General features: G+C 43.3%; 1 pseudogene; it reads right to left on the bottom strand.

Moving 5' to 3' along the window:
- Nucleotides 1–812: 812 nt before the first annotated feature.
- Nucleotides 813–7162, bottom strand: LOC134390956 (uncharacterized; annotated as a pseudogene).
- Nucleotides 7163–24885: the final 17723 nt, after the last annotated feature.

Raw genomic sequence — 24885 nt, 5'->3', positions numbered from 1 at the left:
GTCTTGAAGGAAAACAGATGGACCAGGGACAGCGCTGAAGCTGCTGGCATTGTGCAGAGGGCATCTTATCCCCTACCCATGGAGATGGAGTGGGTGAGATGGATGGGGATGGATTGCAATGTGGTGAGGAGGGGCAGGTTCAGGTTGCTCCCACCTGGTTGCATGAAAGCAGAGACAAGGTCATGGGCTTAGAGTGAGGCTGTGGGGTCAATAAAGCTTCAGGAGTAGGGAGGGAACAGAAGGGGCCCTGGGGACAAGGAGAAAGGGAGCCAGCTCAGGCCAAATCCAAAGACTAGTGAACAAAGTTGAAGGCAGCCTGCTGAGACCGAAAACCGTTAAGGAGGTGAGGTGGCACCTTGCCCTGCTGTGTGATTCTCTTCCACAGAAAGCAGTAACCAAGGAATACCAAAGAGAAGAGAAGATGTGGTGGGTCTGAGACTTTTTCCTGAATAGTGTGTCAGGAAGGGGGAAGGGGTTGAAGACCAGCGGCAGGGAGGTGGGAAAGGGGTGGGTTTGAACATGCTAATGAAGTAGTCATGACGAAGTCCCCATTTCACCTGGGCTGAGTCAGGAAAGAAAGAAGATGCAATGAGAAAAGAGAGACACGGTGACTGAGGTTCTGCATGAGACGCAGAACAGTGCAGTGGGAGTAGAAGGACATCACATATTTATGATGTGCCTGAGAACAGAAACAAGCAGTCCAGTCCCAATATTTCGTGTGTTTCCATAAATATTGCTAAAACTAAATCAACTGAGTTGGTAACCTGCTAAGGACCGAAGATGTTTCCTGAATTAATAAAAGGTTATGCTGATTATTCAGATGTTCCGTTGTCTCCTGATGGTGGCAAGTGCTGAACTTGTAGGTAACGTGCTACTCTGGCTGGAGATGACTCCAGGGTGTATTGGCTGACTCCATCGTCCTCCTAATCATGAAAAGGCATGTCCAGTAAGTCTGTGGGATACTCCAAGGGTACACATGTCTCTTGTGTGGGACATGTGAAAATGGGTTTATTAAACTTGGGAGGTGGATTCCTTTTTTGACAGGCAATCAAAGTCTGTGGATGAAATTTGCACTCAACAACAGGGACCACATGCCTGAGAAATCGATTATCCGGAGGGGCATGGCTTCCTACGCCCAAGAAGAAGGCGCCAGCTTGCTGCTGTGGCTTAAGTTCTGTACTATTCAGGGTTCTCCAGAGAGACAGACTCAATAGGATAAGTATATAGATATGCGAGAGCAGATTTACTGGGTTAATTGGCTTATGTGACTGTGAAGGCTGAGGAATTCCGCATAGGCCATGTGCAAACTGGATGCTGGCAGCATGGCTCAGTCCAAGTCCATAGCCTCAGAACAAGGGAAGCTGATGGCGTGATTCTCAGTGCAAGGCCAAAGGCCTGAGGGTTGGGGCTGTCACTGGTGTAAGTCCTGGAACCCAAAGGCTGAAGAATCTCGAGTTCTGATGTCCATGGACAGCAGACAGGAGTATATCCCAGCTCCAGTGGATACAGTGAGAGATTCGCCTTTTCCTCTGTTTTTGTTCTCTCTGGGCCCCCAGTGGGTTGGATGGCGCCTGCCCACATTGAAGGCACAGCTTTCCAACCCAGTCCACTCAGGCTTAGCGGCTAATCTCTTCTGGAAACACCCTCATAGATACATCCCCAAATAATGCTTTACAAGGTTTCTATGTATTCCTTAATCTAGTCAAGTTGACATCTAAAGTTAACCATCACATGCTCACCCCTTGTCAACTTGATGTCCATTCCTATCTCCTTGAACCATACTTAATCTTCAGATGGGACAATAACAACATAGTAGTTCTGCCCAACATTATGCAACTGTCCTGCACACAACTGAAAATGCATTAATCCTTTTCTCAGAAGAGGAGGCGGAGTCCTTAGGGGGTGTTTGCTCGTCTCCTGATGTCCCATGACCTAAATGCAATACTACAAGGTAAAGTTAACAATATTTAATGCTGATATAAAGTCAAAAGTCTTACATTACATGATAAGAATAAGAGGAAAAAAACAAAGATAATTGCTTAATCTGTTTATGGTACATACACACACACACATGTATCCTTAACACAATAGGGAGGACAATTGCAACCCCTATTTCTGTAGCTGCCCATTCTATACTTCTACTACGCATTCTGTATTACCTTTGCCTTCAGTGAGCACCTCAGTGGGCCATGATTCTTTACCAGGAGGAGTGGCCCAAACCTTCATCCCCGAAGAGTCTGGGCCTTTCATGGTCTTACCTGGATTTGGTTGTGGTAATTTCCTATTGGCCAAAATCACAGGGCATGGTAGTATTAAGAGAAGTCCTAGGGAATCTTCTGTATTCAAGATATAATCTTCCTCACCTCCATTGTGGAGTAGTAGTCCAACTTCCCCTTGGTAGTCTGGGTCAATCACCCCAGCCAACACTGTAAGTCCTTTCTTAGCCTGTTGATTCAGAGGCATGAGGAGCCCAAAGTGGCTGGGTGGCAGCCTTAACTTCCAGTTCAATGGGATTTTTGTGTCTCCTGATGGAAGCAGTCCTCCCTCTGAAACCAAGACCTCTAGACCAGCAGAGCATAAAGTCACAGGGACAGGAAACAAAAATTTTACTAATGGGTTCCTAGGGGTAATGGTGAGTGGTGCCACTTCTGTTTCCACCCCTTGATTCCTGGACCCATGAGTCCTGGCTATGGGAGAACCAGTGCCATAAATTGGGCGTGATTTAGAGCATATACAGCCTTCTGGAGAACTTCGCCCCAGCCCTGCAAAGTATTGTCACCTAGCTGGCACTATAACTGTGACTTCAAAAGGCCATTCCACCATTCTATCAGACCGGCTGCTTCAGGATGATGGGCAACATGGTAAGACCAGTGAATGCCATGAGCATGAGCCTATTGCTGCACTTCTTTAGCTGTGAAGTGAGTTCCTTGGTCAGAAGCAATTCTAAGTGGATACCACGATGGTGAATAAGTCATTCTTCGAGTCCATGGATGGTAGTTTTAGCCAAAGCATTTTGTGCTGGGAAGGCAAATCCATATACAGAGTAAGTGTGTATTCCAGTAAGGAAAAAATGCTGCCCCTTCCATGATGGAAGTTGTCCACTGTAATCAACCTGCCACCAGGTGGCTTGCTTCAGGGAACGGTGCCATGTTGGGGGCTTAGTGTTGGTCTCTGTTGCTGGCGGATTGGGCAGTCAACATTGCCATAGCCAGGCTGGCCTTGGTGAGTGGAAGTCCATGATGCTGAGCCCATTCATAACCTCCATCCCTGTCACCATGGCCACTTTGCTCATGAACCCACTGGGCAATGACAGGGGTGACTGGAAAAAAAGGCTGAGTAGTTTCCACAGAATGGGTCATTCTAGACACCTAATTATTAAAGTCCTCCTCTACTGAGGTCACCCTTTGGTGGGCATCCACATAGGAAACAAATATTTCACATTCTTTGCCCATTTAGAGAGGTCCATCCACATACCTCTTCCCCAAATTTCCTTCTCACCAATTTTCCAGTCATGTTCCTTCCACATCCCTGACCATCCGGCCAAACCATTGGCTACAGCCCACAAATCAGTATAAAATGACACATCAGGCCATTTCTCCTTCCAGGCAAAGTGCACAAGCAGGTGCACTGCCCAAAGTTCTGCCACTGAGAAAATTTGCCCTCACCACTGTCCTTCAGAGATGTCCCAGAAAAGGGGTGCAGTGCCGCAGCTGTCCACTTTTAGCTCTAGCCTTCTCTTCCTTTGTCAACTGATCATAAAGAGCTCCCCATGAGGCCACAGGTGCAGGCTGGGGAGAGAAGGCAGTGCAGCAGGAGTAGGAACCATGGGCATTTGGGCTACTTCTTCATGTAACTTAATTGTGCCTTCAGGACCTGCTTGGGCCCGATCATGTATATGCCACTTCAATTTGATGATCGAGTGCTGCTGTCATGCCCAACCTTATGACTTGCTGGGTCAGATAACACCCAGTTCATGATGGGCAGCTCAGGTTGCATGGTGACTTGGTGGCCCACAGTCAAGCATTCAGTTTCTACTAAGGCCTAGTAACAGGCCAAAAGCTGTTTCTCAAAACGAGGGTAGTTATCTGCAGATGATGGCAGGGCCTTGCTCCAAAATCCTAAGGGTCTCTGCTGTGATTCACCTACAGGGGCCTACCAAAGGCTCCAAACAGCATCCTATCTGCCACTGACACCTCAAGGACCACTGGGTCTGCTGGATCTTGTGACCCAAGGGGCAGAGCAGCTCACACAACATCCTGGACCTGCTGCTGAGCCTTCTCCTTTTCTGACCTCTACTAAAAACAAGCAGCTCTTCAGGTACTCAGTAGATGAGTTGCAGTAACACACCTAAATGAGGAATGAGTTGCATCCAAAATCCAAACAGGCGCACTAGAAACTGAACCTCTTTCTTGGTGGTAGGAGGGGCTAAATGCAACAACTTGTCCTTCACCTCAGAAGGGCTATCTCGGCATGCCCCACACCACTGGATCCCTAGCAATTTAACTGCGGTAGAAGCCCCTGAATTTTAGTTGAATTTATTTCCTATTCTCTGATGCACAAATGTCTTACCAATAAGTCCAGAGCAGTTTCTACTTCGTACTCACTAGGTCCAATCAGCATAATGTCGTCAATGTAATGGACCAGCACAATGTCTTGTGGGAGGGAAAGGCGATCAGGATCCCTGTGAACTAAATTGTGACAGAGGGCTGGAGAGGTGATATACCCCTGAGGTAGGACAGTGAAGGTGTATTGCTGGCCTTGCCAACTGAAAGCAAACTGCTTCTGGTGGGCCTTATGGACAGGGATGGAGAAAAAGGCATGTGCCAGATCAACAGCTGCTTACCAGGTACCTGGACATGTGTTAATTTGTCCAAGATATGAAACTACATCTAGTACAGCAACTGTAATTAGAGTCACCACTTGGTTAAGCTTATGATAATCCACTGTCATCCTCCAAGATCCATCTGTCTTCTTCATGGACCAAATAGGAGAGTTGAATGGGAATGTGGTAGGAATCATCACCCCTGCCTCTTTCAAGTCCTTGATAGTAGCACTAATCTCTGCAATCCCTCCATGGATTCGGTATTTTTTGGATTTGCTATTTTCCTAGGTGGAGGCAGCTCTAATGGCTTCCACTGGGCCTTTCCCACCATAATTGTTCTCACTCCACAGGTCAGGGAACTAATGTGGAGATTCTGCCTGCTGCTAAGTATGTCTATTCCAATTACGCATTCTGGAACTGGGGAAATAAGCACAGGATGGGTTTGGGGACCCCCTGGACCCACTATAAGTCAGACCAGGGCTAAAACTCCATCAATCACCCCACTTCCATAAGGCTATATTCTAACTGGAGGGCCACTGTCATGTTTCATCTCCCCTGGAATCGACATCTGTTCAGAGTCATTATTCAGTAGTCTCCAAAAGGTCTGATCATTTCCCTTTCCCCAATACTCTGGTAAAAGGCCACAGGTTCCCTTGGGGAAAGATGGAAGAAAGATTAATAGTACAAATCTTTGATAGTGTACCAGGGTCCTTCCTCAAGGGGACCCAGACACCCCTTCATTCAAGTTGTTCTGGGTCTGTAAACTGGCTCAAGTCTGGGAATTGGATGAGGAGCCATGGCTCTCACTTTTACGAACTGAGTTAGACTTTTGTTCACTTGACCTAGATGTTTTCTGCTTATACAGATCAAGTAAGCATTTAGAGACTTCCTATCTGTTTGACTCACAGGAACACCGTGATTAACTAGCCAACACCATAGATCCACATGAGTCAGACTGTTCTGACTGTTTCATTGCCTCTGCTGCCATTATGTCCATTACATCCACCTTGCCTTTGTTGGCTGAGTGCCACCACTTGGCACCTGCCACCCCAGGATCCAATTAGTCCCACTGCATTTAAGTGTTTGTATTAGTCTGTTTTTGTTGCTTGTAACAAAATACTTGGAACTGGGCAATTCATAAAGAAAACAAAATTTATTGCTTACACTTTCTGAGGCTGGGAAGTGCAAAGTCTAAGAAACACATCTCATGGTGGCAACAGTGACCAAAGGGTCTCACATTGCAAGATGGTGGAAGGAGAGAGAGAGCAGAGAGAGACTAACCTCTCATGTGCTCTCCTTTTAAAGCCCTCAGAACCATGGCTCTGGCCACACCATTTTTAATCCATTCACTACTGCATGGTCCTACAATCCAATCACCTCTTCAAGGCTCCACCTTTCAGTTACCATAATAAGATTTCCCACCCTCTTAGCAGTCACAGTGGGGGCCAAGTTTCTAATACATAAAACTTGGGGTACACAATTCAAGCCTAAGTGAGTTTGGGAGGAACATAATTCAATCCACTACAGTGTTCCAATTGCCCCACTGTGGCTCCCTCTGTAAGGTTCAGTCTACAGAGAAGAGCAATAACAGAGCTCTGCAAGGATGCTGGGGCTCCCCTCACAAACCTATTTCTAAAGGTGTCAGTAAAAGGTATGTCTCCTGGAGCCTTCCAGTGTGGGTGAGTAGGTTTTATATGACAAATCCACTCTAGCACTCCAATCTCCCTAAGCATTTGAATCCCTTCCTATACAGTTAACCAAGGGAGATCAGACATCTTTAACTCACTCACAGTGGCCACATTTTGATCCCTATTTCAGCCAACCAACCAAACAAACTATTAGCACTTTTCTTGACTTCCCAAGCTACGACATTAAATGCAGAATCTCTGCTTAGTGGGCCCATATCAATAAATTCGGCCTGATCCGACTTTATGTTCTTTCTACAATTATCCCACCCCCTTAACATTGTTTTCTGTGCATACTTAGATTTCTGCTTGTATGATGTAGAAAATTCATGTAGTTCTTTTGGGGTGTAACGTACTTCCTCATGGGTCACACTTTGTACCTCACCTTAAGGGGCCTGCCGGGCCTTGAGTCTAGTTCTAGGTTTAGAATCAAAGATGGGTGCTGGGGTGGGTTCTGGGGGGGATCAGCATGGTCTTGCTTAGTCACTGCCTTGGGGTCATCTATTACTGTGTCCTTAGGCCATGCAGAGTTAACCCCCTCAGGCAGAGGTGGAAAATCCACTGTCTCTGGGGATGGGGAGTTCATTTCTGGCAAACAACACTCTTCAGAATTGAGGGGTTCCATGTCCCCAGCCTCATCAGGGTCTTCCCACATGTCCCCATCACAACTTACAGGATCCCATTCTTTCCCAACCAATGCCCTCACTTTAGCAATAGATGTCCTGCAAGGCTGAAAACTCAGCTTTTGCTGTGTTCAGCCCACTGCATGATGAGGGCTTGTGTCTGATTTTCAGCAATTTCAGCCCTGTAGGTACTGGAGAGAAGATTCTGGCCCAGAGCACACTTAGAAACTTTTAGGTCATCTATGTGGTGCTTGAGTTGAGAATTCAAATCCCTGAGCTCTTTTTTCTTCTATCACTTTGTCCAGCAATGCTAGGAGCAACCGACCAGCCAAAGTCCATAAATACTAAATTTCCTTGGATTTCCATAAATACTAAAAGATATCATGTATAGAGTCAATAAGTCTCTTGTCTCTTATAAGTGGTGAATTAGAAGTATCAAATGTATGTATCTTGTATATCTCTACAATCAGTTTATGCCATGGACTATCAGTGCTCTCTGTGTTATTAGAAGTTGAGCTATTAGCATTTTAGGTCTAAAGCCCTTAAGCCAATCTAAGAAATTCATCTTAAAATTATGTTTCTCTAGAACCATTCCTGGTACCAAAATCTGTATCAGTCAGAGTTCTCAAGAGAGAAAGAATCAATAGGATATGTATATAAATATATGAGAGGGGATTTATTAGGTGAACTGGCTCATGCGATTGTGAAGGCTGAGGAGTCCTGTGACAGGCCATCTGCAAACTGGATGCTAGTAGCATGGCTAAGTTCAAGTCTGAAAGCCTCAGAATCAGGGAAGCTGATGGTGTGATTCTCAGTGCAAGGCCAAAGGCCTGACAGCTGGGGGTGGCAATGGCGTAAGTCTTGGAACCCATAGACTGAAGAATCTCGAGTTTGGATATCCACAGACAAGAGAGAAGAGTGTATTCCAGCTCCAGTGGATAGATAGATTCGCTTTTTCCTCTGTTTTTGTTCTCTCAAGGGCCCCAGTGGGTTGGATGTTGCCTGCCCACATTGAGGGCAGAGCTTTCCAACCCAGTCCACTCAGGCTTATGTACTAATCTCTTCTGGAAACATGCTCACACACACCCCAAAATAATGCTTTACCAGGTTTCTAGGTAATTCTTAATCTAGTCAAGTTGACACCTAAAATTAACCATCACATGCCCTTTGAGCAGCAGTAGAAAAACAAATACAGTGATGACAGATGGGCCCTTTTGGCTTTCCTCTGCAGCTCTATAGACTTAACTTTTCATGAAGATACTAAATACACATCAATGTATATTTACTGTGCACTAATTACTCAAAATTTAGAGGACACATTTAATTCTGTTGCTGTTTTGTGCACTTGCGGAAAGTAAACAAGAACTTACCTGGAAAAGAAAATAAAATGTTTTACATATTTTGATAATGTCTTGTTGACATCCAGGTTGTAAGAGCTTGCAAAGCAAAGGAGCATGTCAGACAGTACGTGCTTGGGTGAACAAGACCCCAGGAAGCCCCTTCCTCCCCTGCGGGATTGTACTGCAGCTACTTCTACTACCAGTAGTAGTTTGCAGTTGGAGGTTGGATTTCCAAGTACCAGGGGTCTGAAAACCTGTGTTCTTTCAATATCATCCCACAGACACGCTCCCTAGATCCATTGTCGAAGCATGTATTGGGCAGGGAGGTTACAGTTGTTGTTTTTCATGCGAGTGGTCAGCTGGCCAGGCCTCTGGGTGCAGGAGACTTCGGTCAGTGTGACATCCATCCTCCTGTCAGCATGGGCAACCCCAACTGCGAGTCGGGTGTCTCAAACTCCTCAAGCTATTTTCTAAAATGTTTTTTGTTGTTGTTGTTCCACCAAATCTAAAACATTCTCTGCCATTTACTTTTCTCCTTAGTTTTTTAAACCCAAGGGTATTTTAAAAGAAAATGTTATCCATATGTTTTTGATTCATTTACACTTAAATCATTAAAAGCCTGTTTTGTAAGAGCTTTTTGATGTCCAAAAAGTTTTTTCTGGGTCCTTTTTATAAGTCATTTAAAGCTGGTCTCCTTTACTTTTTTCTCTTACTCCAACCCTCCTTCGGAAAGAAAAAAACAGAAAATTGAATTTTGCTGTGAGTGGATGATTTTAACCCCAAGGAATGGGGTCTGTCAAGCACTCAGCCCCCTCGTGTCAATTTGTTTCTAAGCTGGGGTGTGTGCCCTCCCATACTCCAAACTCAGATACCAGGGAGGATATTTTCCTTTGTCATATAAGTTCATGAAATTATGACTCTTTTTTGTTAGCAATCTTTTTGCCAAAATAAATGGACTCTGCAAAGTCTATTTACAAGCCATCCTTCCGCACACTTCCCAGTGCACATGTCACACCACATGGCCGTCCATGCTCTCCCTCTGAGCCCCGAGGAGCCCACGGGCATGCCCTGGGTGGCCTTCCCAGCATCCTTCCTGGATACTTGACTAGATGTCCTAAACTGTGCATAACCTAGTCCGTCTATACCACTGAAATCGTGCCCCAGAGGCACCGGAAGTGGAGGGAAGAACAGCGTGCAAAGGAGCGGGGTCTTTAAATACTAGCTCCTTAAATGTTGAGAGAAATATGCTCTGAGGGGAATTCGTTATGTGGAGAGTGTTATTTGTTCCAACCCTGACGTTGTGTAGAGGCACCCAGGCATTCAATTTTATACGCTTCTGGCACGTGAGACTTCCAGGCTGGGCCTTCTCTCGTACCTTCCCACAGTCAGGTTGGGCATCTTATTTTGACCTCTTTCCCCCTTCAGAAGATGCCACACTAAGGTGCTGAGAAGTTAAGGAGCAGGTTTTGTCTTTATGAATATTTTGTGCTAGCTGTATTAGTCTGTTTCTGTTGCTTATAACAAAATACTTGGAACTGGGTAACTTATAAAGAAAAATGAAATTTATTGCTTACACTTTCTGAGGCTGGGAAGTGCAAAGTCAAAGGAACACATCATGGTGGCAACAGTGACCAAAGGGTCTCACATTGCAAGATGGTGGAAGGAGAGAGAGAGCAGAGAGAGACTAACCTCTCATGTGCTCTCCTTTTAAAGCCCTCAGAACCATGCCCCTGGCTACCATTTTTAATCCATTCACTCCTGCATGGTCCTACAATCTAATCACCTCTTCAAGGCTCCACCTTTCAACTACCATAATAGGATTTCCCACCCTCTTAGCAGTCACAGTGGGGGCCAAGTTTCTAATACATAAAACTTGGGAACACAATTTAAGCTTCAGTGAGTTTTGGGGAGACATAATTCAAATCCACTACATCAACCAAAACTTGTAAGCAAAATATTAATGGTAGTACTAATGAGAAAATTAGTTTTTAAATTGTGAGCTATTTATAAACTTAAAAATTGCAGAAATAACATTACGCCGTAGAAGACAAAGAAATCTGCATATCCTAAGGGCCAGTCTGTGGCTCACTTGGGAGAGTGTGGTGCTGAGAAATCTGCATATCCTTTAACTCACCAATTTAAATTGTAGAAGGAATAATGATAGATTTGGGCAAAGATTTAGCTGAAAGAGTTTGTTTCTAATAGTGAAATATTTGAAATAATATGGAGAGCTTACCCAATGTAAACAATTAGGGGATCGAATGAATAAAGCAAAGTGTTTCACAAAAAGCAATAAAATGAATTTATTTATAACTCGGTTCTAGGAGAACATGTACTGATAGAAGGTTTTTGCAATACGTTGACTGTAAAATGTAAAGATTATAAGAGAATTACCACGTGATTCTATGCAGAGCCCCAATAAGAGCTAAAATAAAAGCTAAAATTAAAGCATCTGGGATAATTTTAATTTTCTTTTTTTACTGTATATTATTTAAAGTTTTCTACCATGTGCTTGCAATATACTTTTGGAATATATTTTATATTTAACAAATATTAACAGTGTCTTCGTGATATGAAAATGTGAATGGCAAAAGAGATTTTCAGCACTTAATTCTTTGTCTAGGGTGTATATGCATTTTTCAAAAAGAGTTCAACGTACAAGCAAACAGCGGATTGTCTAAGTTTGTGCAAATCTCTGGGCCAAAATGATAACTTTTTCTCTTTCTTCACTATATGCTAGTAATGTCATCTTTCTGTGATCCAAGAACAGAGCATTAAGCCTTATCATCAGATGGAAGCAACTCTTGAGTAAGTCATATATTTCCATCTGTTGAGACTACCTTAGAGTTAATAGTCCTCTTACTAATCATAAAGGATTTCTCTAGTAATATTAACAAGCACTAAGACCTTCATACCATACCAGAATCTTAGTAATATCAGTGAATTAGTGACCAGGTAAAATTTCAAACAGCTAATTATATGAAGTACAGTTCTCTATAGCAGACTTGTCTTTTTGATCTTAGTGATATTTTCCTTAAACTTTATTATAATTACTTTTACACAGAGAAAGCACCTTACTGGACCCCATCCCCTCTATCATTCTGTTCTGCCCTCAAGTTCCCAACTCTCTCCCCTCCAGTTTTCACTGCATCACAAACCCCAGGAATAACCACTTATACCGGAAACAGTTTAAACACTACTAACATTCTCACATCACATTGATCTCATTTAATCCTCAACAAGAGCTCCAAAAGGTGGACACTATTATCGTCCCCTTCTTTCAAACGAGGATTCTGAGATCCACAGAAATTAGGTGATATGCCCAAGGTGGCACAGATAGTAAAGAGCAGAGGCAGGATTCAACCTCAGCGCTGTCTGAACCCAGTGCCCATGTTCCTGGTTGATATGCTGGCCTCCTTTCCATTTTAAAAGTGACAATTAAGGGAAAATACTTACTCCATTCCCTGAAACATCTGAGCACAGTATGCTTTTACTTACTATCCAAATGGAATGCACCGTGCTTAAGGAACAGAAAGAAGGAGAAAGGTAAGAATCCTTCTCTTGTAGTTTTCAGGGTATCTCCACTACTTCTTAAATAATTTTACGAGATAGAGTATCAGCTGCATTTCCTGGGCACATCCTATAAATTTGATATACGATTCCTGGCTGTACAACTATCAGGATAAAATTCAACTGCTATTAAAACCAGTTAGAGATCCAATGATCCATTATAACAGACTTTGGCCAACAGGAAGGAAAAATACCCAAACAACTAACCCCACTACTGAAATTGACTTTACAGATTTTAAAATGTTGCCTTTTGTTTGTGCATTTAGATTATTTTATCATATATACTAATTGCAGTAATTGTTTTAGCATGCTTTCCATTCCATGATGTGAAAGTTTACATTAATGTTAAATATAAATACTTAATAATACAGGTACCCTCCCTGTTGGATCAGTATTTTACCACCCCTTTCTTCACTAAAATGGAGTAAATCAAGTAGAAAAGAAATAGAAAGCTAGAGTATGTTGCATGATTACCACTTGATACAGGTTGAATGTGTCCCTGAAAGTCTCATGGATTAGAAATTTAATCCTCACTATGACAGTGTTAAGAGGGTGGGAAATCCTATTATGGTAGTTGAGAGGTGGGCCTTTAAGAGGAGGTTAGATTGTGAGGATTGCAACCCTGTGAATGGATGATCCGCTCAAGGAATAATGGGCCTGGTTTTGACGGCTTTAAAAGGAGGGCAAGTGAGAAGCTTAGCTATCTCTCTTGCTGAAGCCATTTGCCATGTGACCACCTGCATTGCTGTGAAGAGTCACCACCCACTAACAAGGTCCTTAGCAGATTTGCTCCCTGGACATCAGACTTCCCAGCCTCTGAAACTATAAGAAATAAATTTTATTTCTTTATAAATTACTCAGTTTCAGGCATTTCTGTTACAAGCAACAGAAATGGACTAATATACCACTTTTTAATCCTGAACCACATTTAATCTTTTCTGACTTCTAAATGCATCAGGATTAATAAAGAATCCATGAAAAGTTATTTCAGAACCTAGGATGGGCGTGTTATACATGTTAGGTTATAGCTATTATTAAAAATAACAAAAATAATAAAATTCTTTTATATCATTACTTCACAGTAAACATTAAATACATATGAGAACAAACTTCTTATTTGAATAACACTCAGTTCTGAAACTTACATTTTCCAGTCGTTATACTTACTTCCAGACTCCGAGTTGTCTATTGCAGAGTGGAAATATTTAAGTGAACAAATGTCCAAATATATTTCATGAATGATTTCATTTCTTCTGTCTCACAATATTTTTTAAATTTAGAGGGCACAAGTAAGTCCCCCAGAAAGCAGGAAAAAGCCAAACAATAATAGAATAGGCACTCAGCAGCAATTAAGTAAATCTACAAAAACAAACAAACCCCAAAGTGCGTGCGCGCGCGCGCACACACACACACACACACACACACACACACACACACACACACACACAACACCGAAACAAAAACAAAGCTACTTTTCCTTTTATTGACAACAAAATATAAAATAAACAGCCACACTATGTTATATAAACTTCATAATTATAGTGTGCTAGTTTTCGATGCCTTATAGACTCTGTTTTGAATCTTTCATGATAATAAATCTGTACTTGCAGACTGCCCACCACCCTATAGCTCCCATCAAACAACATGCCTGACGATGTGGTGCTTAGAAGCAATGGTATTTAGCCTCCGAAGGGTTAAAGAAGTCAAGTCACTCAAAAATAGGGGAGAAAAAGGCACAAAGGAATACTGTTAGGGTCTGTTGAAGATTAACAGACCACCACACAAAAGCCCCAAAGCATCCTTCACCCTTCTGAAAAAATGTACTAAAAATGTTACCATGGGAACAACCAATTAAAGAAACCAATAAAAGAGGACAACTATCTACACCTCAACTAAACTATACAAACAAACAATTTTTAAAAAGCACCATAAATCAATCAAGTTTTAAATGTAACCAGAAGGGCTGAGAGTCGAGGAGGGAATAGGAGAGGAAGGATAATAAAAATCTTCAGCCATAATAACTACAACAATGGTAAAGTAACAAAAATAAAACCAACAGTATGGCCTAAAACTGAAAATAGGACCCATGTTGTTAATACAGGTGCACTTTCTATTTGGTGGTGTTAATGGTGTATTTATGATTTTATCCTAAAACTATGGGTTTGTGTTAGCAGCATTTGGAGGAGACTAAAAACTTTGTAGGCCCTACTGATTGGCCGTTTCCCTGCAAAATAAGTCGCATAGGCTCACAGACACACCACAAACCCTCTTCATGCTTTCAGATGCTGTCTGCTGGCTGATGGACTTCACTGTTATCTCAGGGACAATTCCATTTCTCCCTTATCTCAAAGAACAGACACTGAGGGCCTGATTTTGCTTCCACCTAATTGGGAAACCAGTTATCTATAGGACAAGAAGGTAAATCCATCCATTTGACCCAAAGTTTTTTGTTTGCTAAAAGCCCTTTCCATATTAAATCATGGAATTGTGGACCAAGGAGAGAAGTTATTTGGAGAAAGCTAGGAAGAGAAACGGGTGGGACAAGTGAGTGCTGGCATGATTGACTGATTTGATAAAAACCCTCATAGAAATGTTCATGTTGCCTCTTGTGTGTTTCTCAATTGCTATCTCTGTCTTCAAAGGTTATTTATAGAATTAATTTAATGCATGCATGCATATTACTTACAAATTAAATTTAAAAACAGACACTAACCGGGGCAGTTGCTGTCAAGCACCTCAGGAGAGCCACGTCTATCGTGAGAATTTAGAAAATGCTGCTTTGCTAACAGCCACCTCTAACTCTTCTTGAAGATAAAATGGAGCTCTGAAACATCAAAAGACACTTGACAAAACTGGATGCAATGCAAGAGAACCCAATCCGTCTTTGCTTCCGGGGGATCTGCTAAGCCCATTTATGTTCAATTTAGTTTGGGTGCGCACATATCCTTGGATTCCGGGAATCATAGCTAAAGATTCCCAGTGACACTGGTTTCTGGATATAAATCATAGCTTGGTTGTACCCTAGTCATACCATTTGGATTCTCAATGGGAAATGTAATTTAATGATTCCATATTTTGTTTCCTTAATCTCTCTCTCTCTCAATCTCATCCTACCATCTCCACTTGTGCTTTTGGACTCAGAGATAATGCAAAGTCATGATATTTAATAGTGGAAATTTTCATTTGTGTTTTGGGTCCATTGGAAGATTTTAGAGTACAAAAAATGTTCCAGTTGCCTATTGTGCATGGAATGGAATGTTATATATTTAGAGACGTTGCTATTTGCCATTTCTGAGTTCCCTCAATCTCTAGGGCGATGGAGATTTTGCTGGAGCCTAAGTTGAGGGACTGGGACCTGATGCACATATTACTGTTTCTGTGGAGAAACCATAGTAATTGAGTTTTAACTGTTTATTTGTTAGCAACCTATGGTTCCTAAACAGATGTTGTTCTAACGTTTTAAGATTGCAGCATTTGTGGTCTGAGGCAAAATAATTCTCTGCAAGGGTGGAGTCTGCCTCTTTCTCTCTGTTTACCCATTGTGGGATTGGAAACATTACTGGGTCACTGTTCAATTAAAAATAATGGAAAACCTCATTTAGTTAGAAGGTCAGTAAGCATGCATCAAGAAAGGATGGAAGAACTTTTTGGGCTAATTTTAGCTGCAGTTCAAGTTTCAAAATCAAACCTGAATTCTTTGGTGTTTTAGCTTTCTTGCCACTAACAAAAATGCAGCTTACTGCTTTTTAAAGAGAAGGCTATACAATTTAAAAAGAATTTTGATATCAAGTGCCCATGAGATAATTGTATTTTGATGACCAAAGTAGAAATAACTCAGAAACATATGATAAATTGTGAATTTTAAAATCAAGGTAGACATTGTTCAAAGAAATACACATTTTATTTAACTGGGCAACATGCATAACTCTGATTTATAATATTTGAAAATTCTAAACTCGATACAAGTCGACCTATAGAACATTAAATAATTCATGGAGTGATTCAGAATGTGAAGTCTGAAAAAGTATGTGCATCTAAAATAGGAAAGAGTGTCAAGGTACCATTTACAGACAAGAAGATGACGCACAGTGAAATACCTTCCTCCTGGGCCTGGCTGCACACCACCAAGGACCTGGGTAGTGGATGCGTGAATCTTCCATTCTACCTTCACTAGCACACCTGGAAATGTCTACTTTGGTGCAGTGTTCTGCTCATATACAATCAAGCTACACACATGCACACCAACTACCGCATAGAGGAAGGACACTTAACCAAAAATTCATGCTACTCCCCAAGTAAAACTATAAAAGGCATTGAATGACAATTATATCAACTCAGTTTTAATTAAAGCATTATTTTTCAAGCACCCTAGAATCAAACAATGGAAAAATATCTTCCCATCTCAGTTCCATGCCCAAATTTGTTTTCATGAGCCCTGTAAAGCTAAGCCACCATGCTAGTTGTCACGGCTCTTTTACCTGCTGGTAATCCTGCACCAACTGGGCTGATGGTTGAGCTAGGGCTAGGTCTGGAGCTCTTAGACCCCTCAAGCCCATTCACAGACTGGGTCACAAATCCTTCACATGCCAGGCTGGGTCACCAGACCCCCTCCATGGCAGGCTGGGTCACCTGACCCCTTCATGCATGTGTATAAGCTAGGTAACTGGCCACACATGGTCCATGGAAGCTGCAGATCTGGGAAAAAGCATGGCCACATGCAGGGCAGATGCCCAAGGCAGTAACATCAGCCAAAGTGGCTCCCTGTGGGTGCCTCACTCCACTCCCCCACACACAATGTTTACAGAACCATCCCATCCGGCCCTGAAGCGAGGGGAGCCTGACCAAATTGTTCCATTTTCCCAACAATCCACCCCTTCAGGGTTCCTGCCATACAATCTAAGCAACCAGAATCTTCCACAATGTTCCCTTAGTGAGGATAATTGACCCTTACATTTACATAACCTATTGTCTGTTCAATATGCCTTAAGGCTTGCAGTTCTGTCCTTTTAACTGTCAGCTGCATATGTCTGGTTAGTAGTAACCACTGGTGTGATCCTCTCTGCAAATCCTGCAGTCATACTGATGGGAAGTTCAATGCATATTCAGTAGGCCAACACATTGATCACGGGACTCTGGTGCAGTGACTGCAGCCAGAACATTATGGGTGAAAAGACAGAAGAGTTATTGGTACCAATAGGGGAAGTTCTCGCCCCTCTGGTAAGATACATGCCAGTTTGCCATCCTGAGAAAGGATGGTTGCAGGAGCAGGTATCTTACCTGGCTTATGATACCATACTTTATCTGCTAACACTGTTGGATCTGTAGGTTCTACATGTGACAGTATAGGGGAACTTATAATTGGTCACAATGATAATACAAATGTGCCCTTTGGAACAGAGTGCTCATCTGTTCCAGGCCATGTCACCTTTACCTGAGGAGGCCAGACACTTGTCACCCAAGGTAAAATTTGCAAGCCTTCCTCTAATCCTTTTCCTCAAGGTCCTATTAAACCTACCCAGCGTATATGGGGGGCTTTTATCCTCCAAGGCCATTCCCGTTGTACTGTCTGTCCCTGTTGCAAGCAGGTTGGGGCTGGTAAGAGAATATTTCAATTCTTGCCATATCCTGGCTTCAAAAGCTTATCTTTTGTAGTGATTTGCAGCTGTATAGGTGCTGCAGCCCTATGCAACAGAGCTTCCACGGAGACGGTCCACCCTCGTGGGGTCTCTCATTTAGAATTCTGACTGTCGGCCATAATTGCCGTGCCCACCCCTTCAGGGATGGGGGTTGTGTAGATAGGCTTACTCCCTTTTTAAAAAGGCCATCGTACTGTTCAATCATACCCCCTGCCTGGGGATGATATGGCACATGTAACTTCCACTGAATGGACAACTAGGAAGCCCACCTCTGAACCCCATGTCCAGTGAAGTGGGTTCCATTATCACTTTCTATAACTGTAGGCTGGCCATACATGGCCATAAGTCTATTCAATGCCTTCACAGTGTTTACCTGGTCTGGGGCCTTACAAGGCCATACAAACAGAAGAGCAGTAGCTGTATCAGCAACTGTGAAGATGTATCTGAAATTCTCCGACCTTGGCAGTGGTCTGCCATCGAGTCAGGGGCACCCTTCCTCGAGTTATTTTCCCATCTGTATGGGCCATCCACTGGGGGTGTGGACTCTCTTGAGCACATACTGGACAAGCACAACAGGCATTCACTACATCTTCCCATTTTACAGGCAGGGCCCATCTTTGAGCCGCCGTCCACATGGTTTTGCTGAGCTACATCAGTAGCTGGGGCTCTCTCCAGCTATCTTACCTTAGTTAGCGAAGGAATTGGCTTCATCATTTCCTGAACTGGCTAAGGGGAAGTGTCCTGTGACATGGAAAAGAGTTACTTCTTTCTTATGTCCCAATTCCCATAACTCTTGCCACATGGCTTGTCCCCACAGGGGACGGGTGACCTACCATCCACCACTGATACTTCCAAGTAGAAATCCAAAGGGTTAAACCATTGTACACAGCCCAGCTGTCAGTACAGATGGTTAATGGCCCAGGCTCATTTCTTATCACCATCCATACTGCTCTCAATTCAGCCCATTGACTGCTTTGCCCTGTACCATTTTCATACCACATGATATCTGTTAAGGGCTGGACAACAACCACTGTCCATGATGCTGAAGGTCCCATGCTAGAGCCACCTGTATACCAAGCTTGCTCTGTGATAGGGCCCTGTCCCTCATGGAAAGGTGTAGACTCCACCTCCGTGGGTAACGGTTGTGTCAAAGTTTCCTCCACAACCTCTACTGGGCCTAACACAGTTTGCAACTCTTTGGACAGAGGACTCGTTGACACAGTGCTCCTTTGTTCTATATATGCTCCCCATTTAGACAGAGTGGGAGTCTGAGCTACACCTGTTTTAGGGTTGGTTGCCCATGCGTGCAGCCACCCTATTTTGGGGTATGTCCTCCTTACTAGGGCTTTGGCAATTCCTGTGATAGCTGCAGTGGCTATCAAGGCAGAATACACAGCTGCTAACTGCTTTTCTGTTAGGGTGTAATGCATCAGCACCTTCCAGAGCTGGAACCAGAATCCTACAGGTGTGCAGAATTGGTCTTGTCTCTGCCACAAACTCCATCCTAACCCCTGCTGCGTTATATGTACGTCTAACTCAAGGCTTAGTGGGGTCAGCCACTTGTAAAGCTTGTACTTGCTGTATTGCCCTTTTTGTAACCTGATAAGCTTGTTCTACTTCTTCAGTCCAATCCCAGAGGGCTCCTTTCTTTGTCAATAAATATAGTGGGTGTGCCATTTGGGCCATATGGGGTACAAAAGCTCTCCAGGACCCCAAAAGTCACAAATATGCCTGTAGCTGAGCTACCATTGTGGGTCAAGGGTATGCCTGTATCTTACTTATAATAGCTTCTGGGATGACCCTCGTCTTACCCGACCAGACCACTCCCAAGAATTTGACTGACAGCCCAGATCCTTGCACTTTAGCTGTGTTCATGGCCCACCCACATTGTTCCAAATGACTTAGCAGCATTGGAGCTGCCTGGGTTAAATCTGCAAGAGAATCAGAGGTTAATAACACATCATCAATGTAGTGAAACATTGTAACCCTGCTGGGTCTAGTCCACTTGTCTAGGTCCCAGCCACCAAACCATTATAGATGGTTGGGCTATGCAGATAACCTTGGGGCAATACTTGAAAGGTCCACTGTCTTCCTTCCTATGTGAAGGTGAACTGATCTTGGCTATCTGCCAAGATTGGAATGAAGAGAAAAGCATTTACAAGGTCCAATACATAATGATAAGTCCCCAGCTGAGTTGTCAGCTGATCCATCAAGTCATGAACTGAAGGCACAGCTGCATGTAAAGGGGCACTACTTTGTTCAGTTCTTGATAATCTACAGTCATTCTCCAGGTACCATCAGGCTTTTTCACTGGCCATTACAGAGCATTATATGGGCTCTGAGCTGGACAAATAATGCCAACTTTCTCTAATTCCAATATAGTGGCACTTATCTCTGCATGTCCTCCTGGTAGGTGATACTGCTTTACATTAACTACACATCTTGGCTTGGGTAACACCTGTGGGTCATGTTTAGCATATCCTCATAACACGGGCTTTACTGTCCATATTCACAGCTGAAACTCTCCAACTGTTGTTTGCATGTGCAAACCATAAAGTACATCCATACCCAAGATGTATTCAGCTACAGGATATATATAAATATATCCTGGGTGTATATATTTATTTATATATATATATATATATATATATATACAGTATATACATGAGGAGGTAATCTTCCTATGCCCAATGGCAATGACACAGCTTTGACCTGAGTAGTATGTCCTCCATAGCCATCTATACGAACTGTGGTCCCTGGAAGCTTATCTGGATCGCCGTATATCAGGCTACATTCTGCACCTGTATCCACCAATGCCAAAAACATGCTGCACATTAGTCCTTGACCAGTGTATTGCCAATTCAATGTGAAGCCTCTGGTCCTCACCTGCCTCCAAAAGATAAGTGCCTTGGCCTGCTCCTTAATCAGAATGGAACAGTTCATCTGTCTCCTCATGAGCAACCAAAAAGTCCTTTAAATCCACTGAGTGTACCTTGCTACCTGTTTCCTGACATTTGGTGAAACACTGTTCAGGGAGTAATTGCTGCCACAAGGCAAAGAGAACTGCATTTGGCTGCTGGTCAATTTTCTTGCTATCAACCCCTGTTGCAAGCAAGTCAAGCCACATCTGCTTATGGCTAGTCTTGTTTGGTCCCTTCATGATAAAATCCCAAGCATTTCTTGGGTGTTGGGTCTTAGCCACCTTTTGGACCCCTTTTGCTTGTCTGCTATCCTCTACTTCACCCAAGCTGGCTATCATGGTTGTTACCTCATGTATAGTATGACAAATGTATGGGGCCAGTATGGCCATCAGTGACCCAAAGGACGTTTTGGGGGCATTTTGCAGCACTATGTCTCTCATGCTGCCTATAAAGTTTTCATAGTCCGGGCTGCGGGTGTTCACATTAAACATGGACTGCCACATCCCCAGCTCTTAAATGATTTTGACCAGCTCCGCATACATTTGCCATTTACTAACAATCTTGAGCAGTTCTTCAGCATTTGCCTGCATGGTTTGGGCAGCTGCATTCACCCAGTCCATCAAGGAGTGACTACCTCGCCCAGGTGTATATCTGCAGTTATTCTGCTGCCAATGTCTCAGGGATGGGTGCATGGTGATGGAGGCCAATTTCTCCATCTCCTCTCCAGAGCACATTTCACTATCCACCCCTAGTCCCATAACCACAACAGCCAAGAAGCCAGGGTTTCCCCATGTTTCTGCCTGAACTGTCTCCCCAGGTCAACCAGTTCAACCCGGATATATGGGACATAGGTGGTGAACTGGGTCACCTGTGGATCGCCCACCAGTTGTCCATCCGGTCTCATAGGCTGCCTGTGCCTTAATTTCTCATGCACAACATGTCATGCCTGGAGATGCATGGTTTCCCTCAGCTTACCATTTTGGGTTGGTCGTCTTCCCTGGTGTGAGGGGCAGGAGTGGCCAGTCGCTGCATGTCGTCCTCCAGGACGTTTTTCCGTGTTTCCAAGGACTGTGCTTTCTGCCTTGAATCTGCCAGTAGCTGCACATCATCTTCCAACAACTCTGCTTTCCACTTCAGCTCTCGATCACTTTGCAGCAAAGTGAGCAGCAGCCAGGCTTCGGTCAGCAGTAAAGTGGCCACCGGGCACCATACCCTCAAAGACAGCCACATTTCTTCTCCCTCCCAAGGGGTTTTCGGCCGTAGTACCTGGTCTATGCTGCCTTGTAGTACAGTGTGTAGCAACCAGGTCCCGGTCAACAGAAAGGTGGCCATAGGGCACAGCATATTCACAAATAGCCACATTTCCTCCTTCTTCCAACGGCTTTCGGCTCCCGTATCTGCTCAGAGTCTTGTTGCAGGCTACACCAAATGTGGCGTAATCCTGCCTGACTACGCCAATTTGTTTGGCTACTGTTAAGCTATGGCTAAGGCCTGGAATCCTCACAGTGCCAATTGTCTAGCTCTTAATCCTGTTCGTGATGCCAATTGTAAAGCTAGACAACCATGCTAGTTGTCACAGCTCTCTTCACTGCTGGTAATCCTGCACCGACTGGGCCGATGGTTGAGCTAGGGCTGGGTCTGGAGCTCACAGACCCCTCAAGTCCAATCACAGACTGGGTCATAAACCCTTCACATGCCAGGCTGGTTCACCAGACCCCTTCATGCAGATCTATAAGCTAGACAACTGGCCACATGGTCCTTGGAAGCTGCAGGTCTGGGAAAAAACATGACTGCACAGGGTGGGTACCCGAGGAAATAACACCAGCCAAAGTGGCGCCGTGTGGGCTCACTCACTCTACCCACACACACACACACACACGGAGTTTATGGAACTGCCCCCATCCGGCCCTGAGGCGAGGAGAGCCTGACCAAATTGTTCCATTTTCTCAACAAGCCCCTTACCCTTAACATTATAAATTGCATCTCGCACTATCCATCTTTTATTTATTTTTTCTTTCTCTCTTATTCCTGGAACCTGCATCAGGGAACATAAACCGATGCACAATATTAGGATGGTGAAGGGCTAAGTACATAGGAATGGAATATTTGTTCTTTTCCATAACACCCACAGTGCCTGGTCCATTGCCTGACACTCAGGCAGTGCGTGCTGGATGGACTGAACCTGAGCAGCAAGACTGCAGGTCTTGTTGACTATTAGCCAGAAAGTGGAGGCTCATCATATACTAAGTTCTGTCTGTCCAACTAATTTCATATCTGCAGATTGTCTCTTTAGTCGGTTCATTCACTCTGCAAGTATAGTAGTTTAGTTCCTACTATGTGTAGAAAATGCCAGTGACCCTCTGTGGTCAATTTCTACCCTTGCCCATGTGACTCCATGGTCCTGGGTTATGCCTTTGAGGAGGTGTGCTTCTCCTTTAGTATAAGAAATGTATTAATCTGTTATTTCTTGTCTATTCATATTGTATAAAAACCCCATTAGTTAACGTAAATGGAGAATAAGAGATTCTACTATAAACTACAGAGCCAAAGACTGAAAATAGCCTACATTTTCAAGAAAAAGGACAGATCGAATAAATCAGGATACATAACATACTTTTATAAGTACTGACATGTAACTATCTTCAAAAAAATAATATTATTTCAAAAAAAAGGTGCAGAGCAATGTGTGTAATAAGTTACATTTGTACTTAGAAAATGCTATACCATAAGTGTGTCTGTACACACACACACACACACACACACGCTTGTATAGGCATAAAAGATCTATGCATGGGGATTAAACAAGAAACCTGAAAAACTGGTAACTTGTGAGTGGTGGGGGAAACTGAGGACTGTAAACAGGGGTAGAAGGCAGACTTGAAGTTAACCATCTACTCTTTTTTTAAAAAAATTTATTTGATTTTGCCAAATGCGTTTACTATTTTTTCAAAATAACAAAAAATGTTGAAATGTTAAAATTATGTACAATTTTATTAAGTACACTTGAAAATATACCAGAATCAAGAGTTTTCTAGGAAAATAAAAGTTACAAATTTGACAGAGATGAAGTAGTAGGCCTAAGTGTCTCAATCGAGAGGAAAGTAAAATGCTATCAAAAAGCACCAGGCCCAGACAGTTTTGCATAAGTTTAACCAACCTTCAAGGACTCCTAATTCCCATATAATATATTTTTTTAATTCCAGAGCATTGAAGATGTTAGGAAGCCACCCTGCTCAACTTTTTATGACTAGCATGTTCCTAACAACAAACTGGACAAAAACAACATAAGAAAGTAAATCTACAGGTCAGTCTAATGACTATAGATGAAAAATTCCTAAAAGATAAATTAGCCAAACCAATCCACAGATATATTTTGAAAGATAATAGTAATGAGTCATCACCAACAAGAGTTTATCAAGAAATGCAGAGAAAGTCCAACAGTGGAACATCTGTTACTGTAATTCACAGATTAAAGGAGAGAGTGTTATCATAATACATGTTCAAAAGCATTTGCTTCTGAAATTCAATATGAGTTTAACATTTTTTTTAAAAAAAAGCAAACTGAAAATGAGTATACACCAAAACCACTAGGAAAAAGTAAGACAATTCTGGATTTTTCCATGACATGGTTTTAGAACAATTTGTGAAGAACGAATTTCTTAGAATAACAGAATTGATGGGATTTGTAGACATCGAGAAAATGTCCAGGTGTCTACGAGGTGCCACTGTGACTCCAGATATCAGCAGTGTCTGTGAGGGATAGGATAAGGGGAAACAGAGAGGCCAGGCCAGGCCAGGGAAAGGCGAAGGCAGCAGCAGCGTGGCCTGTTGGGGTCCCCATCATGCTGCCCCGCCCCTCCCCTCCCCTGTGGACTCAAGTCCTGATCTCTAACATGCTCACGCCAGGGTCCACACTAGCCCTGGTCAGGACCTTGCCACCACCTGGGACCATACTCACCTTCAATTCCTGAGGCTCTTATTCCTGCACGTTTTTCACCTCTTTTCTTCTTTTTCAGCGTTGAGTCTTCTCATGTCTACCCTATGGCTTCTTAAAGCATGGCCCACAGACCATCTGACTCCTTTATTAAAAATGTGATTTTCTGGAATCTACCTAGGAATGAACCTTTCCTGGGACGGGCCTCATTTGTCTTCATGTCAGCAAGTTGCCCTGGGGTTCTTATGGCCCTCGCGGTGGGAGACCCCTCACCACCTCCTGTCTGCCTGTCCCCTGTGGGCCTGGCCTCCCGTCTGTGCCCTCAGCGAGCTGCCCCTGGCTGCCCCAGCGAAC

This window comes from Cynocephalus volans, chromosome 11, assembly GCF_027409185.1.
Source record: "Cynocephalus volans isolate mCynVol1 chromosome 11, mCynVol1.pri, whole genome shotgun sequence".
Classification (NCBI taxonomy): domain Eukaryota; kingdom Metazoa; phylum Chordata; class Mammalia; order Dermoptera; family Cynocephalidae; genus Cynocephalus; species Cynocephalus volans.
The sequence above is the reverse complement of the archived record's forward strand: the minus strand, read 5'-3'. Positions and strand labels throughout refer to the sequence as shown.